Source organism: Haliaeetus albicilla, chromosome 27, assembly GCF_947461875.1.
Source record: "Haliaeetus albicilla chromosome 27, bHalAlb1.1, whole genome shotgun sequence".
Classification (NCBI taxonomy): Eukaryota; Metazoa; Chordata; class Aves; order Accipitriformes; family Accipitridae; genus Haliaeetus; species Haliaeetus albicilla.
The window spans coordinates 6742529-6761839 of NC_091509.1; the positions used below are offsets into that span (position 1 = coordinate 6742529).

A 19311-nucleotide genomic window follows, 5' to 3' on the forward strand; every position below is an offset into this window, starting at 1 on the left:
AACTGAAGCCAGCTCACTTCTCAAGAAAAAAGGAGGTTTAGTTCTTTTTGTGACCAAGGCTATATACAAATCTTTGTTACCATATCTTGCTTTTCAGATTATTAATAATCTACCTGACGGTCTACTTCCTGAAAAGACTTAACCACCGAACATACACATTTATTTCAGGTGCCTTAACTGAAATACTTAGATGCAGGTTTTTTTCTCAAGGATTTTCCACAGCTACAGATGCAAGATAAAGTCCAGAGGGACATTAAGAATTGACCTTAAGGTGAGTAAACCTAATAGGGTTTTGATCATCTTATAGGCGCCCACTCATCTCTAAACAGTCAACTTTCTTTAAAAATCTGTTCTCTATTGCTTCACTTCCAGTAGCGATCTGCACATTTACAGTTTCCCTCAACAGTGCTTGCCAGTGCTCTTTAGCTGATATTTAGGCCACATGTTCCCAAAAGAGAAGGAACTGATTGAAGCCATTCACCATGGAAATTTTCTGCATCTTCATTGCTAGCAGACCTTCATGTGTCACATGAACATTTACACAAACTCAATCATGTTTTAGGTAACTGTACACATGTACTATAAACACTCAGACAAATCAAACTGTTACAAGGTTATAAAATTACAGATCCACTTTCACGGCACTGCTGTGTTTACTCACAGCTATAGTTACATGTATAAAGTTTCAACTCATTCAAATATTCTTCTATAAACTAAGATTTGTCTAAAACTTCCCCATGATTGGAAGGAGTCTGCCAAAACAATTATTTTTTCCTGTGACATTCATTAATAATCTTTTTGATTTTAGTGCCCAGTCAGCTATGTTGAAGTGGAAGAGAAAACTATTTCCCTGTCCTTTCAGGGGCTTATGTTTTTGTGGATGTTCACATTTGTATGTTCTCATGCAAAACTAGTATACCAGCCATAGCTCACTCTCTCAAAAACCACAGACAATGATAAAAACATTTTCTCTGTGTCAAAACTATGTAGAGAAAAGTTACAAGAAATGCCTAGACAAGAAAACATGCCTTAAGAAAAGCTTCTGTATTCCAGACCATAACTTTCTGAATGTCCCTAGGCACAAAACCAAAACCAAATGCACCAAGAACCTGCACACACGCATATCCAAACCTAGAATCTATGTAAATATGAATTAAGATGAAAAGTTGTTTTCTATAAATGCCTAATTCTTCGGTAATGGTGAAAGTAGGTATCTACACAGTGACAGCAGAACTAGGCAAACAGTGTGCACTGATATGCATTCTTAATGAAATTTGATTTTTTTAATATTCTTTAAGTGTATTAAGCTGCACATCACTTGTTTTAATTTGGTTCAGAAAACTCATTTAATGTTGCAAGTATGAAGCGCATAACATTCCTCCCTAGAGAATGCATTTTTATATACTATGATGAATTTAATATTTACCTTTGCTACTTTATTTCAATTCGTGTAAAGCCAAGACCAAGATCCCCCAGAATCCAATGGAAACATGGTATCTCCTATAACATTGGCAAGATAAGTGTAGCAAGTAAAATGAACTTTATTTTCAAGATCAAAAATCTTGTCTCTAGTGTCACTGTTATATTTCAACATCAAGTATTCTGCCTTTCTAAATACTCAACTTTTTTTTTTTCATTGAAAAAAGTGCTTACCATTTTTTTAGTATGCAGTACAATGTTGGACATGCTATTATGATAACTTATTTCACTGTAGGTAGCTGCGTTTTAAAGAGAGATTAGAAAAGTCACTAGGCAATCTATACTCGCAAAAAGCTTTGGAAAAATCTGTCGTTTACATTTAATAGGACTTTCTATATTTTACTGGTTTTACATGTGTTTACATGTAAGCCCTACACCACTATGTAATAATGGTTTCAGAGCAGAATTTGCGTAGTTTCCACTTACAGACATTCATCCATACCTTTCTAAACTTACATTTTCAACAATATAGGTTACATGTAGCACTGTACATAGCCATTCGAAAACACAACAGAACCAACACTCCTAACTTCATTAGTTCATGAAAAAATAACTTTCCTAAACATTCTAATTTTTCTCCCCTAAAAAAAAAAATTCAAAAAAACAGATTTTCATGTTCAGAGTTAAGGGAACACACATAAAACTTCCCAGGACGCATCTAGAATCTTACATAGCTAACCACAGAAAGGCACACATGGAGACAGGCTCTGTTTGCTTTTCTACATATGTACACTGATGTAAAAAGATGACTGGCAATGTTAAGGTGCTACACTAAAATTTGGCAGACCTGGACTCATATTTGCAGTAAAAGCTTCTCTGGGTCTCTCAGACTGTGGTTCAAACAGTTTACACTAGCTCATATCACTGTGCCCACAAAAGCCTTCCATGAACAAGGATAAGCAAGAGAAGACAGCTTTGTTCCTATCACTTATACCGCTTCCCCCAAACAGGACACCAGCATAAACCTACATGCTGTTCTTGCTCACGGCGCCTACTCGCATGCACAGCTACAGCACCGGGCTTCCATTGCTGCCTCTCCACACACTTCACATGGTACCTGCCACAAGGACTGCATATAGAAGTTATTTCCACACTCTTGAAGCATTCCACGGATATGTTCATTAATGATTTTGATAGGCTCACATAGCCCCCGAATGATCCCTGGTGGTTTCCTTGCCCGCGTGGGCTGAAAAACAACAGATAAATCTGGAGAATTGAGACCAACTGAAAGCTTTAAATGCTCCTACTAAAGACACAAAGGCAGCTATGGTGTGCCCCAAACTAGTATGAAAATCCTTCAAGAGCAGCTACTCATATTTTATACAACTTTAACACACATTTATAGTTCTGAAGGGTTACAGTTAGTGTTTTGGCTAAACATACACTTTTATACATCAAAGAAGTCCCTTAAGAAAAAAACTAGAATGAAGACTCTATTATCCAAAAACAAAAAGGGTGATACCTTGATCTTAATTTCCCCACACTACTTGACTGGCATTATACTTAAAAAAAACCCAAACAACAAACCAAAACAAACAAACACAAACCAAACAAAAAAAACCTAAACCCCAAAGCCAAACCTGCCTACCTCAGTGCAACTTTGCTTTCCATTCATCAGATACTAAAACGTATCTTCTACAAAACCTGTTCCTGAGTTAAAGAAAGAAGTGTGACTTAAGATCGGTTGTTTCCTTAAACGTGTCTGAACACTGCCACTGGTGTAAGGCAATATATGCATCACGTATCCATTTGCAACTTGCTCAGCTAAACATAAGTTTATAATTCAATGTTGTGCAGCTTGTTGCTAAAAATCTTACAATTACATCCCTATTTGGATGACTACTAGGTTATAAATGTTCAGCAATAAACACAAAAAGTAGACAATTTATTACTATTTGGCACTGAATGTCAATCAATTCAACCAAAAAGAATCTATTTAAAAAATAATAAAAAATGAATAATACCTAAGCTTAGCACGCTCCTTGCTTATCTGAAAAGTCTATCTGATAACACTGAGTTAGTCAGCAAGGTGGATTTAAAACAACGTATTTGAACTTCAACAGCATTACGAGATCCCAATGCAGACCAGTAATTGTGAGACAAAATTCAGCTAACAGAGAATGCCCCAAAGTATCTTCTAAATCCGTACGTGGATTAGGCGAGACTGTATTGCAGAAAACATTTTACACGTTGCTGTAGCCACTCAGCTAAGTGACTCTGAATAGCAATCAGAACAAGGGGCTCTTTAGGGCTACAGAGACAACCAGGACACAAATTTGGTCCTGTCTGTGGCTGGGACAGTCTGATGCAGCCAGAGTCATCTCATACTCTACTTACTTACCTAAAGTAAAAGTACACTGTACAGGAGCTGCTTTGTGCAGTAAGAAATTAGAAAAATGAGTCACTATCAGTTGGTATGAAGGCTCTGGGATGTGACACCTCAGGTCAGAAAGTATGGACCAGTTCTGCATACGTTTAGTGTCAGCAAAACTATCTTTTCTAATGTAGCAAAGTAAGTATTCTATAAAACTATTCTTCCTGATAAAGATCTTGTGAAATTATAAGTATAGTTAAAAAGAAAGAAAAAAAAAAAAAGCCTGGAAAAAACTTGCTATTTCCATTAAATACTAACCTTCTGAAAAAGCAAGTCAGGACTAAAACATCTCTTATCTTAATCAGTTTAGTAGAAACGAATTTAATTTATATTCTAAGGTTGTATTTCCTGTTACAGATCCAGGGTGGGGGAGGGCAGACTTTTTAGAACTATCCAATTATATAAAAGAATATTATTACTTAAAGGATCAGTCCAATAATTTTTTGGTCTTATCTTCAGGCATAGACTTCAGCAGTGCTCCTCCTATGTGTGCCTTTTGCCAAAATCGTTAAGGATTGAGGGATTAAATTCACAGTAAACTGCAAACAAACACAAAACAGCTTTTCAAACATTGGTATATTGACTTGAGTGGTCTTACAGTGCCTTGAGCTTTGTCTCCATCTAATTTGACCTTCAGTTTAGTTTGACCTCTCAGACAAGAAAGTCTAGACATTGACCTTGATAGAAAAGGGAAAATGTTTGTTCAGTTCAATGTTGTTCTAAATAATTTTAAGCACAAGATCACTAATACAGCTTACACCATTACTTACTCTAACAGTAATACTGTTCACAAGGAATTTTCTTTGACTGCAGAAACAGAAACGACAGTACTTGACAGGAAAATGCCAAACCCATGACCATAATGTATCACAAGTTGATATATATATATTGCTGTTTTTCCCAGAAATAAAAACATTCTTTAAAAAAGCAAAGAAATTTAACTATTAGCCCCCTCAAATCAATACTCCCACCACTGTTAATCTCTGACCTAACAAGAGAAAGAAGCGCCTCCTCTATTTTCTCATGCAGCTCTTTGACTTTTAGTACAAAATACTAAAAATGAAAATAGAGTTCAATTTAATTAGAGGAAAAGATCACTAGTGATGTTCATGTGTTAATTTTCCCCAAGCTACATAAACAGTTGAAATCTAATGACACAGAAACATGATTATTTTCATTCTCCACATGAAAAATAAGCATATAGAGAATTAAAAGATTATTGTTTTCATGTAAGCACTGTCTTAATAAGAAATGTTTAAAAATAAGCAGAATAAAAATTCAAACAGATTATCTGGATCAAAACTTTTTTCTTTTTTTTTAAATATGCTGAACATGTGTTAAGAATTGAAAAAAATACTTCTGTGAGTTCTCAGATGTTGCCAGGACACTAAGAAACCACAGCTAAAAAAGTTTTCCTCTCAAAAAGAATTAAAGGTCAGACCTCACGGCTGGCTTTTTGAATACCACACAATCTATATCAGTGTAATATATTAATAGTTTTTATTTATTACTTGGCGACTAGAAACCTCAGCATATGGGCCAAGCTAAATTAATCATCAACCTGGCTACTGATTTGCCAACGCACAGGAAAATGATGCCCAAATACATTGTTTGTATATATTTTAAACCTTGACGACGCAAGAAATGCCACCTATCTTTAGGTTGTCGGCCCCTTGTAAAAATCTACTTTACCTAGCACTTACATAAGCCCCTTAGAAAAATACCTGTCATCATTCTATACGGTGGAGGTTCACCAGTTTCTCAAATCAGTACAAACTGAATGAAAATACAAATATCTTGAAGAAAGAATCACCTCTCTCTAAATTCTTCTGAAGTTTGAAGAAAAACTTTGAGACTGTACAACCAAGGTTAACTATTAAACTTGCATAAAGTAACTGTATTAACAGGTGATAGTACTTTTTTATTAACTCTGCACTTAACAAAGACTACGTTTTTAAATACATCAGATTTCAAACAGCATTCCATAAAAGTGCTGTGTGAGGATATTAGATAACTACACATACTTATTGACAGCTTGCATTCTGTATTGTTTCAGTCAAGTTTCGTTTTCATAAATTGCTACAATACTGCTACTTCTAGACTTTACTTCTTTAGAACGCATGCATTTTGAATTTCTTTCATCTTATACAATCTTTCAACGTACAACTAAATATTACAAACAAAGTCTCCTCCAATTCTGTGTTCCTGCATTTCAATTCTAATACCTGTTTTCTCCATGTAGTACAAGGTTTGGACACGGTTTGGCAAATTTAAACAAGTACAAGCCAAACATTATATATATAAATATTTATATACACAAACATACGCACACAGAGACAATACTTGCCCTTACATTTTGAGCCTTTTAAAAGGACAGAACACTTCAGTATAGAAGTAAAAAAAAAAAAAGGCATAAAAAGCACATAGTAAGACATCAGTAGTATTAAATCATCTGAAATTGCTACAGATAAATGTTTACACTAGCATTTACAAGCTTCCTAACAAGTAGTGCTGAAAAAGGAGCCTGGTTCGGAGCTAGAGAGTTAAGAGCTCAATTCGCATCCATTAAGCCCCCTTATTTAAATTTCAGTTTGGGTGTATGCAAGAAACAAAACAGTATCTTGTCAAACTGCCACTCCATGTAAGGTCTAACGGGGACTTGGTCTGGTGTTAGCGTACGTTGGTACATTGTCTCAGCAACGTATGCGATACATGCCAGCAATCTCTTCCTCCACAGCTATGAATTTATTATTAAGTGCAATTTCAAAACAGCTCAATCGCAGGGCTATACGTGAAACACCAAAGCGCTTCTATGTTTATTATCTTTGCAAACAACATAATATTATTGTCCCTTACTGCTTCCTGCAAATCCGCAGCAATGATGCAAAGCAGCATTTTTATTTTTTTTTTATTCCCTTTCGGAATACAAATGCCTGCCTTATTTCTGCCCGTTCCTAACCCAGACGCACTGTGGACAATAGTTTCTGAATCAGCGATACCTTTCCACACTGCTGGCAAAAACTGAAGAAAAAAAAAAACCAATAAAAATATTGTACTACGATCCCAGAAGAAAGGGGGGGGGGGGGGGAGAAGAGAAAAGAAAAAAAATGAAGCAGTTTAAAGAACAAAGGCAACATTAAAACATGGTGAAAATAAAAGAAATACCATCGATCGAGGATGAGAATTAACGGGCAGAGAAGCAGCAGCACTTATTGCAGAGGCACAGAGAATCCTCTTTCCCTGGAACTCAGGCAACTAATGACCTCTCCAACTGCTGAATTAAGCGGCTCCAGGAAACAAAACACTCGCTGCCTGGTTTTCAGACACAGATCAGAAGTTGTCAACTCCGCTAACGCAATTACAGCCGGGGGGGCGGGGGGGGAGAAGGGAAGGGAGCGACAGAGACAGAGACGCTGCAGCTTTAGGCGCTGCTGCCGAACGCAAAGCAGTCAGGGGAGCCCTGAGCATGTAGGCGAGTAAGAAGTGAAGAGCATTTACCAGCAGCAGCAGCAGCAGCAGCAGGTTGAGCAGCCCGAGTGCCTCACACCGTCTCTGGGAGAGAACTTAAGCACCGGTGCGGATTCCTTCACTGGCGAGGGACACCCCTTCCTTCCCTTCCCTTCCCCTGCTCTCCTCTCCCTTCCCTTCCCGTCCCGTCCCTCCCCCGAGGAGCGGAGCAGCGGGAACAGCAGCAGCAGCCTCCCACCGCCCCCGGGGAGCGGAGCGGAGCGGAGCTGAACGGAGCGGAGCGGGGGAGCCGCAGCCGCAGCAGCCGCCGCCGCCGCCGCGGAGGGCGGACGGGCGGGCGGAAGGAGCGCGGGCCCCGGCAGCCGCGCGCGCCAGCCGCGCTCTGGCTGCAGCCCCGCCGGCCCCCTGGCTGCACGCGCCGCGGCCGGGGCCGCCAGCCAATCCCCGCGCTCGGCGCCCGGCCGCGCGCGCGCGCGCCCGCGCGCGCTGCCGGCGGCGGGCGGCGGCGGCGGCGCGGGCTGTGAGGGGCTGCCGCGCGGGGACGGGGGCGGCGGCGGCGGCAGCGCCCCGCCGTCACGCCTTCGGCCCCCGCGGCGCTGCGTGGGTGTCCTTGTTTCCTTGACCGTTGCTGCGCAATAGCGGGCGGCAGCGCTTCGCGCCGCGCACGGCTCTCGGCGGAGCGGCCGGGCCGCCCCAGCCGAGCGCTGCCGCAGAGGTGCGGGAGCGGGGCGGGCGGCGGGGGAGGCCCCACGGCTCCGCCGGGCTAAGGGCCCCCGGGGAGAAGGGGGATAGGGGGGCGAAGCCGGCGTCCCGGATGCCCGTCCCGTCGCCCCGGCGAGGGGACGAGGGTCCGGAGGACGGAGGCCGCCCCCGCGGAGGGCCGCGGCCCCCGCCGGCCCGTTCCCGCCGGAGCCGTGAGGCGGCGGCGGCGGCGGCGGCGCTGAGGTAACGGCGGGCGCGGGCGAGCCGGGCCGCTGTGCCGCCCCCCGCGCCTCGCGGCCGCGCCGCCGCCTGCGCGTGCGGGCCGCCGCCGCGGGCAGGGGACGGGCAGCGCGGGGAAGGGGAACGGCGGCCACCGACCCGACCTCGCCGCGGGAAAAAAAACTGTTAAAAGATTGCTTCCGCCTCTGTCGCCGCCGCAAGTTAGAAACGTTTCAGCAAGCTGCTCTGCACTTCTTCAGAAAGGGATTACTTTAGCTGTATCTTCCCCTTCGCGGTGAGCTGGCCGTGGGTGAGCCTCAGACACCGTGTTCTCCTTAATGTTACTTCCAGATACTCTGCAGAACGCTTCTCTTGTCAAGTCTAATTAAATGCTGACTATTATTTAACCTTAACTCTTCCCCTCCCCCTTTGCTACGCATCGGTGAAAGCACCGATGGCACCAAAAAAAGGAGCACTAAAGCAAGGTAAAGGAGGAAATGAGAGAATGGCAAACTGGTAGACCCACGCTGATGTCAACCTATAGAACTTCGTACAGGTTCTTGGCAAGGCCAGGAGGAAAGTTAGCGACTTAAATTGACCGGGATATACAGAAACAGCAGTGAAAAGGAGCCTTGGCCATAGGCAATGCACAGCAGCAGGGCTAACAGTGCTGCTAAAAGAAACAAATCTTCATGTCCGTATTCCATAAAATGGAAAATCTGTCTGGAGAAATTAAGTAAACTAGAGCACATTGGATTACCTGTAGCTGGGAAAAGCAGACTGTATGATTAGAGAGAAACTACAGCAGAGTTAATTTTCCAACTGCAACTGTAGTTTTGTAACTGTCAACAAAGAGCAGGAGTTTTACGGGGCAATCCAGAAATCAGCAGGGAAGTCTCTCCCAGCTTTTCAAGGTTAATTGAGAAGAGGGGATAGCTGAGCATACTAGTAGAGCTTGGTAAATTACATGCAATGCTGTAGCTTGAGGACTGCATCTATTCACAGGGGTGAAGAAGATCCACATAGCCACACCTTCTCCCTGGCCTCATCTTTTTCTATGGCATTTCACAGATTTCAAGATGTGTCCTTGTCTCAAATGCTGTGGTCTAAATTTTAATGTAATATGCATGGTGATGTCTTGATTCTGCAGAGAGGCTTCTGTACAGTGATACTGTGATAGTCATTTTACTGGAAGTAATCTCTCTGCCTGAAAATAAACGAGATTGCAAAAATGAATGTTAGAGATGTATTAAAAAGATTGTTGCAGTTAAGTAATGAGTTGTCCCTACCAGGAAGAATGACTGAGAATTACATTCAGATGGGAAGCAAATCTTGTCAAACTACATTTTGATGCAACACAAGTTTCAGTGAAAAAGGTAATGGAATGTCTGTAATAGCAGTCCATAAAGCACGTGACTTGATGCCTGTGACGACTGAACAGAAATTAGCAAAAACCAAAATACGTTTAACCCATACAATCTAAAGATATTTGTAAAACTTCATCTCATTGGAGTATTCCTAGTAGCGATCATACAGAATATTGCAAAGCTACTTAACATACCAGTGGTTTGAGAGAGAACAAACAAATGGCTGATTCGTTGATAGTCAATCATGATGGATACAGGTTAATGGCATGGACCACTCTAGATGCCCTGGTAAGGTGGCCTCATTTGTTCAACAGAACTGTTGAAGTCAAGGTCAGGTATCTAGTGAAAAAGAACATGGGTGACATTTCAGGTTGGGGGATTGTTTTCTGGAAGGCAGTTTACAGGAAATAGCATTAGTTTGTCCTGGTGAATAACTGAATATATGCTAGCACTGTTATGGGTTAGTAAAGTTGACAGCTGTGAGTGCATGGGTAGCAGAGAGAGTATCAAAGCAAAAATAAACAGAAGTTGCATGTCTAGGCGTTATTAGTAAGACCAGTGTGGGAATACTGGCTTCGTGTCCACACTTAGGATTAATGATAACTATATAAAAAATAGAATGTCTGAGAGACAATTAATGTATGTTTTAGAAGGATAACCATGTCTTCTCCCTGAAGTAAGAGTCCCAACAGAGGACAGGGAACCATGCTCTCTCTTCCTCCTGTTCTCTATTTAAATTGATCTTGGATCCTTCTTGATGCGGTGATACAGCTTCAATGGAAGAGAGGTTTGTTCCCATCCCTTTAATCTGGTGGCAAGGGTATTCTCCTGGGAATGGGAGATGTGAGACTGAATACGCATGAGGCTGCAGAGCGTAAACCAAATACCTCATTTCTTGAGTTAGAACTCTTTAACTACTGGATTAGTAAGTAAATGGTCACCACAGGCTACTCCTCCTCTAGCATGTTTTAAATCCGTTAGCTCTGTATAGTTCTTTAGAGGAAAGAATCTAAGTGCCTACCTTCAAGAACAAGTTCCAAGCAGTGAATCCCAAGTGAATATAAGCGTATTTTTTCAGATTTGAGTAAAGTGCCTGAGGAACAGGACTGCAGACGTATCACTGTCCTGTTTCCTGTTGGCTATATTAGTTACTGCTATATGCCTGACATGCTTAAAAGGTAGGCCTGTGATACACAACCTAGAACCTGCGTGCTTTATTAGCTTCAGTCCCTAATATCTTTGGAGTCTCTCTCTGTATCACCTTGTCACTTACAGAACCTGCTGACACGAGAACATCTTGTCCACTTTCAGAAGGGCCATGGTTCTCTTTCTCACACTTCTTTGAAGAACTGACCTTCAGTGTGATTTGAAAGGAAAGGAAAAAGGAGACAAGAAAAAAGATTTGCATTTTGCTGGAGATAAACGCTGGATGCTCGTCCCCTTGCCTTTTAAGCATGTGGAGTGTTGGAATTTTCTAACCTAGAACTGCTGATTTTTCAATGTGCCCCTATATATTGTTACTACTCTACTAGTATGTAGCTGCTCCACCACACACATTGCTATAGCTTGATCAAAACAGGCATAATTAAAGACAGTTTCTGGAAGCTGATGCTATGTAAATGCATTGTACAATGAAGGTGAAATTTTAATACTGCAGCTAATTAATGACTGGAACATTTTACCTATGGAATGTGAATTCCATGTTGCTTGGAATCTTTAAATAGAACTGAAAATCTTTCTGAAAGATATGTTGCATCTCAAGTGTAAGTTATGGGATTGATGAAGTGGTTACTTGGGTGAAGTTCAGGTGAAATTCAGTGGCTGGCATTACACAAGAGGTCACACCAGATGATAAGCATACTTTTTTCCAACCCTGTAAGCTATAAATCGTGATATGCAATGATCCATCATAACAACATAGGACTCAACTCTTCAGAATAAAGAGAGAGCTTATCTTACTGAACAATGCCTCTCAAATGCTTTAACACGTTGTAAAGAGGATTATTTTAATTAATTGGTACAATTTCCCACATTTATTATATATACTGGAATATCATTAGTTGCACCTGATTTAGATGTCCTATTTTCATTCTTAATCCTGTGCCTGCAATTGCATAGTAAGAAATACATCCTCTGAACAGTAGTGTGAATTATAAAAAAAAAGAAAAATAAAAAAACCATACACAGGGGAGTATCTTTCCCAAGGAAGTAACCACACAGTGGTACAGGAGAAATATCCAAGGATCGTGCAGTGAGCTACCAGCAGAGGAGGAGTGGCAAGATACAGAATTATAACACACTGGAATTACCGTCTTTGGTAATTCAGTAAATGTGGAGCATGTTTGACATTAAAAGAAGGGAGTTTGTGTCACCTCTTAAATATTGCCAGAAGCTGTCCGTAATTCGCCAAACCAAAAGAAGAGAAAGGTGTTGAAATTGTACTAGTATTTTCAGGTAGTTTCCAGTCCCTTTAGGCGCTTTTTTTTTTTTTTTCCCCTTCCCTTCTACAGCCAGCCCATCTACCTTGTAAGAATTATAGCCTGTCTTTGAAATGGCTCAAATGGAAGTACTGAGCAGGTAGAAAGCTACTTGCTATATGCTTGAACGGCTCTGAACAATTCAAAGCCGTCAACAAGTTTGCAGTTCTGGAAGAAGGAGGGGAGAAAAAAAAAAAGATGGAAAGTCTTTGTAGGTAATACCTGCTCAGTGGAAAGTAAAGACAATGTGAAGACTTTTATAGGCACAGAACACTGTTCTACTGAAAGAGGGATCATTTTTCTTTAGAGAGATCGCTGTCTGCAAATGAGCATGTTCGGTATGCACAGCCATCCCTAAAGAAACTCCCTCCCCCCGTGCAAAATTCAGTAGAATACCACCTGTCTGTCCTGGTGCATGTCTACAGTGTGTTCTACATACACGAACCTCTGGACTTACATACCTAAACCCCTTTTGCCCTACAGTGTCTTTGCTGACCACAAATATCTCAAAGGAATTCTGAAGAATATGGCTGCCAACGTATTGTTAAAGTGAACTAGTGCTATCTCTAAGCAAATGATGGGCCTTTGCTCATCTGGCAAATCAAGAGGAGAATTCACTGGGCTCTGAGTAAAAATTTTGTGTTCAAATTGTCCAGCTCTCAGGAGACAACACCTTGTGGGTATTGAAATTAGGTATCACTGTTGAAGGTTTGGTGGGATGCACTATTTCCACTGTAGTTAACCGTGCTAAGAGTGCTTACGTGATAATCCTAAACCGCTAATAAAAATGTTAAACTAAATACACGAATATCAGGGCAATTCCTACTCGTGCGAATCAGGACCCAGGTATCTTACCTTCTTCTGGGCCATCCAGTTACTGGAGTCATACTGGTTTCTAATACACATTTTAGATTCCAGTTCCTGAATACTGAAATCTGTGTTCTCATTACTGTTGCAGCGTAAGTGGAAGATGCAGCTGTTAACTAGTCCTTAGTTTGGTTTTGCAAACTACTGACTGCTACTGAGTGTAATTGCAAGCTATTACAATGTTAATTCTCTTGGCCATTGTAATGACTCTGACACCACAGAGGATAAACAGTTTCACTTGTCTTCCTGCAGTAATTACTGAGAGGTTGTAACCATTACATTAAAGAAAAAAGTGTATGCGTTATGTAGTTGTCTGTGTATAGAAATGCCTTTGCATTTTTGGTCTGGAAGAAAATACTACAAGGTGATTATGATAAAAACCACGGAGGTCAGGGAGCATTCTGGTTAGTAACACTGAGTTCACTGACAAAGTAAACTAAGGATAAAATCAACATTTATGTCTGATATCAGAAGTATTTTTTCTCGGCTCTGCACGAAGTGGTATTGGTGTGGATGACGTACACCACAGATACATACTCTGCACAAGAGTAAATGAGACTAAGTTTAGGTAAATAGCAACACACAGACAATTCTAGTATCTAGTCTAGGTGAAAGGTCAGTTAAATTGTTTTAGCCACAAGAAGTGGTAGAATAATATATCTGGAACAATACATTGAGAAGAGAAAAAGAAACTAGCAAGGCGTAAAGGATACAGTAGCTATTTTGCATAACATTGAAATTAATTCGGTCAGTACAAGATTTAAAGTCTGACTCAAAAGCAATATTAAGTTAGCAGTCTGCTTCAGCAGTAAGCACGTAAAAAGGTGCAGACAAATCATCTACTGGAAGGTACATGTAAAAATGCAAAGAATGATTGGGGAAAGAATTATGAGAACCAAAAAAAAGTAAAAACAGAAGTGTGCAATATATAAAATATGGCATACAATTTGTGACAGTTTACCTTCTGAGTGATACACTACTAGCCCTACATAAAATGCCAATGCAAACTTCACTGACAGCATTTGTTTCTTTTAAATATGACCACTCTGGAGATTGGGGGTAGAATTAGAGGGAAGGAAAGCTCAATTTCTTACCTAAAAATATGATGATATTTTGGTGAATCTTTTAACTTCCATAGGCTCACTGGGCATTAGAAAATATAATAGAACAATATTTTTTTTCATTTTCTTAGTGTGCAAGAATTACCAAGACAATGGGAAATCTTAAATAATAATAAACCAATATAAATTTCTCAGGATTGGAATAACTTTTTTCGAACAGATAGCATAAATTCTGTGTTATTGCGTAGCATTTTTAATAAAATAATGAAATAATAGAGGCTATGTAACTGATGTTTAAGTAAGCTATTAGTTAAACAATTTTATATTTGCTTAACCTTAGTTTAGCCCCGTCTTTCACAAGTAATTTATATGGTCTGTGCCTTCTTCTACCTTCTTTTCTTTTAATGCAAAATGCTTTCCTTGAAAAGAAGTTCCATACAAGCACACAAAAGTATTCACTTGCTTTATTTATCTTCTGACAAAATCCAACAACTCCATTCAGGATCGGGGCCCCATTGTTGCTACTGACTAAACAAGATGACACAGTCCTTTCTCTGTGAAGGTCATGGTTTAAGGGCCTGATTTCCTGAATATTGTATGAAAGAAGGATGATGAACTTAGCTGTTATCAGTTACTTTGTGTGACGAAAGGTGCAAGATAAAGAGGAAGTTTTCATGCCTGATCTCCTTTCATTATCTGTTGTGTTAAACTGCAGTAAGCAGTCCCTGAGAAGCCCAGTATTTAATGCATTGGCTGTAACAGCACTGGGCGATAGATCTATGAGGTGATATGGTATACACAGTTTATTTGCTGTAAATATGTATAATGCAATGTTCATTTATCACTCCTACCAGTAAGAACTCCTGCAGTGCAAAAAGAAATGAAGGTAGCCATGGAAGAATGGGAAGTTACAGCAGGAGTTATGTTTGCAGGGATGTATGATCTAGAATGTCTGTTTTAAGATCACAAAAATAATGTATTATAGCAATTGCTAACGAAATACCTAGATTCCAAAACATATTCCTCTAAACTGTAGACAAATAGGGAAGAACACACCAAAACATAGTAATTGTAAGGTTTACTATGTCCAGATGTTTTATGAAGTTGAAATTTAAAGTGCTGAAAAAGGTTAAGAGAAGAGAAGGTAAGTAACCCAAGGAGCAATGAGAATGTATACTCAGCTAGATCAGTTTAATGGGTGTTTTCTTTTCTGCTGTTTTCTTACTTTAATTTATATATCTCATTTAAAAAAAATGAAGTCATGTTTGCTATATAAAATCTGCCAGATTAGTGAAGTACAATTTCCTTCTAGTTTTAATGTCACTTCATTGTTATTTTTCTGTATTTTCAAAGTTACTTAGTTTGCCATGCTCATTAAAGACATCATTTCTTTGTACCCAAAGGAACTTGTAATTGCTAGTTAACACACTACTACACCAGGACTTATTAAGCAAGTTATTCTGTTTATTTCCATTCTGTTCCAAAGACATATTGGTATACTTCAGTTATTTAAAATAATTGTATCGGTGTTCTCACATTATTCAGTGTAAAATATAAGAATGGCAGAAGTTTCACCCTGATACATGTTTGCAGAATTGACATTTGTGAAGCTGTATTTACGTGTTCTCTGCATTCTCCTGTCCTATTAGTGTTAGAAAGGTTTGGGGGATCCTTTGTACTTCTCATGTCATAAGCTATTCCCAGGCTAACTTCTTATCTCAAGAAAAAAAGGTGTAAGCTGAGACTGCCAGATCCTCAGTGCCAGTGTATAAATGGATTATAAAGGTACGTCAAAAATAGAACTTAAAATTCTCCCACTGTTTGTTTAGGAATGTGAAACTTAGCTTACTAATACCAAAATTACTTTTTTTTTTTAATTACCACTACTGAAATAGTAAACTGAAGTAGAAACTCTGAAATATCAATGCATTCAATATAAAAACATGTACAAAACAAAAATAAATATATAAAATCGAATACATTTTTTACATTGCTAATAAGATTCTGCAAGTGGAATTCATTCATCATTGAGTTCATCATACACAATTTATCATAAGAATGCTGCAGTTTCTCAGGTCTGATGACCGCTTCACTTATAGGAAGAGTAAACCTGACTTTTCCAGCGTTCCAAAGAAATACAACTCTAAATATAATTAAGAATATATGCCTGTGATGTAAGAAGACACAATTTGTACTAATTCCTTAATGCGTTCATATTCAAACTTCAACACATTTCTAACAATGGGCCATAAAAAACTTAGTGTCTGTCCATGACACCAATTGTTACTACTGGCATAATGAAGCTTGCCTCTCGCAATTAATCACCTTGACTGCCAACAAATAGTATATTTATCTTCATTATCTTCCTACATGTAAGTCTTTATGCTATACAGCAGAAGCTGATACCACGTTTGGCTACCGAATGGATGGAAATTCAGCTGTAGCTTACGTGGAGGAGCAAGCTGCCCATTACATCAGTTATTCAGAAAGTGAGCTGAAAGAGCAGACCCTAGTTAAGAACCTGGTTTGTCATTTAGTGGAACTGCACCACTGGCAGAAAACCAGCCAACAAGAACGTATGAAGTAAATTAAAGCGCGCCCATTTGGGCAAGGAACTCTGTCTATTTAAGTATAACTCTACAGCCACATGAAACCTGAGTATCTTTAAGACTATGATTTTGTATTTTCAGCTTCCTCATGTACTTTAATTAAAGATAATCGGAATTATGGACAGTACCAAGTCTTTTTCTCAAATCAGAAACAAAAGAGGGGATGCCAGACTAATTTATTTGCTTTTGTTTGCATCTCTTTTTCCATGATTATTTTAACAAATGAGTTTACTAGCAGGAATGTTTGGTAAAATAATGAAGCAAATATTGTTAAATATTGTGATTATTCATAGCAGAACCTATAAGTTATGTTTCTCCAATTGGAAAAGAGAAATGTGTTGTACGACCTACATACCCATTCAAAAAAAGCTTGAATATTCAAAAAGCTCTGCTTATGAATGAATTACAGACAAAAAATTATGCACAGATATTCAGCAAACAGTTTGAACATATACATCAGAAAAACTAGTTTGTTTGGAAAACTTGCAAACACAAAATGGAGCAAAGAAATTATTCATTATGAATTATTTGCACAGCATCTGTCTTACTTTCTCATGTTAATTGCCTCTGCTAAACCACATTTTCTCCCCCTCAGTATGTAAATTTAAATGATTTTGCATATTCTCTGAATACCCAGTAAATGCAAGTTTCATTACCTTACCACTTATATCTTTTTTGTCAGCCTAATTATACTAGAGTTTATATAATTTTAAAATTTGACCTACCAGCTTCCTGTAGATTGCAACCTCTTCGTCTAGATTTTGAGTATTGCCTAGTATTAAAAAAAAAAAAAAAAGATTAAAAACGTGCACATTAACTGCATTTGTGAAAGATCTTGTAAGGTATGTGTTAACTCCCACTCTCTTTATATATATTGAAAAAGCTAGGGTTTCTTTTTAATCACAATACTTTTAATGCAATTATTATAAATCTAGGACATGACCCACAATCAATTTGAATTAAAACAGAGAATTTTACTGACTTCTGAGAGCCTACACCAGACCTTCCCCTACAGTAACTGGGCAATGTATCACTGTATCCTTTTGTGCTTTCTAGGTGGTACCACTCTAGTTGTATATAATTATTCTTTCCACAAATACAAGCTTATACATCAGGCAGTCTGATTTCCTCTAAAATATCTATCTTTTTTTCACTGAATTTTCTGACTTTTTGATTCTTTGACCACTGACTCACATTGTCTTTCCAACAAACATCCTGAGGAGAAAATGTGCACATTATGTCATGCCTTTTCTCTGCAATAACTTCATGCCACCAGTAGACATAAAAGTGTCTTGTCAAAAAATGTGCTGGCCTTATAAATTAAATGCAAGTTTAATCCTTCAGGCCTATTAACAGAAATGCCCCCCCCCCAAATCTGTCCCACTGGGTCATTGAGAATGTCACCTAAGTAAAGCCTCAGGATCGGTTCAACATTATCAGCATATATACTTCGTTAAAAAGACAGATCTGCAGAAAGCACTCTTTATAGTGCTATACTTAGAAGCCAAGCACTTTGAGTACTACAAAGATACACTTTTGTAAAGGCATAAAACCTTCTGTTTAGGATTTCATCTTCAATGTACCACAAAATACATAACCCCTGAAATGATTTGTTTTTTTCTATTTTATACTGAGGTTACAAAACAATGTGTTAACATGGGTAGCACAACTGGGTAAAAGCATATTTATTCATTTATTTCTGCTGTGGGCAGAAACCTGGCTGAATGCTTACAATAAGTGTTTCACAATAGCCATTAGTACATTGCCAAGGCACAGTAGGTGGATGTTATTGCCTGCACATCTCTACTGAAAACTCAAATTTTTTAGCATCTTAATGGATTACAACAGGGGAAAAGGAATCGTGATACAGTAGTTTTTGCATCAACATGAAATTTCATTGATTCATGCTCCACGGGTATTTGCGGGTCATAACAGAATTTCTGTCTTAAGAAGTTCCCCAGTGCATCACGGAAATCTCACTACTTTTTTTTTTTCTCCTGATCCCTCTACCCTTCTGTTCTGTAATGCACCAGGCCTGTGCTGTCAGATGACTTCTGAAATGAATGGCACCAATAAAATTTTGGGCCTTATCTTCAGCAACTCATTTTTTCGTGATTTTTGGTAATACACCTTTAGGCTACAAAACACATCTATAGGTTTTTCCTCTCTACAGGATGTGTTGTCCTGTATGCTTTAGCAGTTCACTGAGCTGAGCTGATTCAAATGAGCCTTGAAATGTTAAATACAACTTGTAATATCAAAGGTTCTCATATCAAATAATTTTCTTCCTGTGGATCCTAGGGAGATTAAGGACTCGTGCAGGGACTAAAATGTCCACTAGTCACATCAAATATCTCAGCACTGGCTATATTATTATCTGTTCATTGAAGGAATGGCTGGAAAATACAGCTGCAGCCCTTCTTACTTTGTTTGTAAACCAGGTGAAAGGGGCATAGTATTAGGTCCATATAGCAATGAGCGAATGCTTAAACATTGAGTAACTGTGTGACAGTGTGACAGAAGCCTTCACGTACAACCTTGAGGTGGTGTTTTCTTTGCAACTGGTGTAGAAATTAATTTGGGGGTCAGACAGTAAAGTAAATGCAGTATGGCTGCACTTCGATTTTTTGTCCAGTCTGGTTACCTCAAAGCCCAGAGAAAGAAGTTGTCTCTTTTTCGTTGTTTTTC

The 19311-nt window shown here is 39.3% G+C and overlaps 1 protein-coding gene across 15 annotated transcripts in view; it reads right to left on the minus strand.

Moving 5' to 3' along the window:
* The window catches only part of TENM2 (teneurin transmembrane protein 2), an 848782-nt gene that overhangs the window by 706687 nt on the left and 122784 nt on the right, over positions 1-19311 (minus strand). For 8 of the 15 annotated variants that reach the window (XM_069772615.1, XM_069772614.1, XM_069772613.1 and 5 more), the window contains exon 1: positions 7352-7639. The exons of 1 other annotated variant lie outside the window; for it this stretch is intronic. The gene's annotated coding sequence lies outside the window, so the exon portion shown is untranslated. Of the gene's footprint in view, positions 1-7018; positions 7184-7351; positions 7640-17348; positions 17614-19311 lie in introns of those variants that run through there. 6 more of the 15 variants (XM_069772619.1, XM_069772617.1, XM_069772616.1 and 3 more) reach the window with 3 other exon arrangements.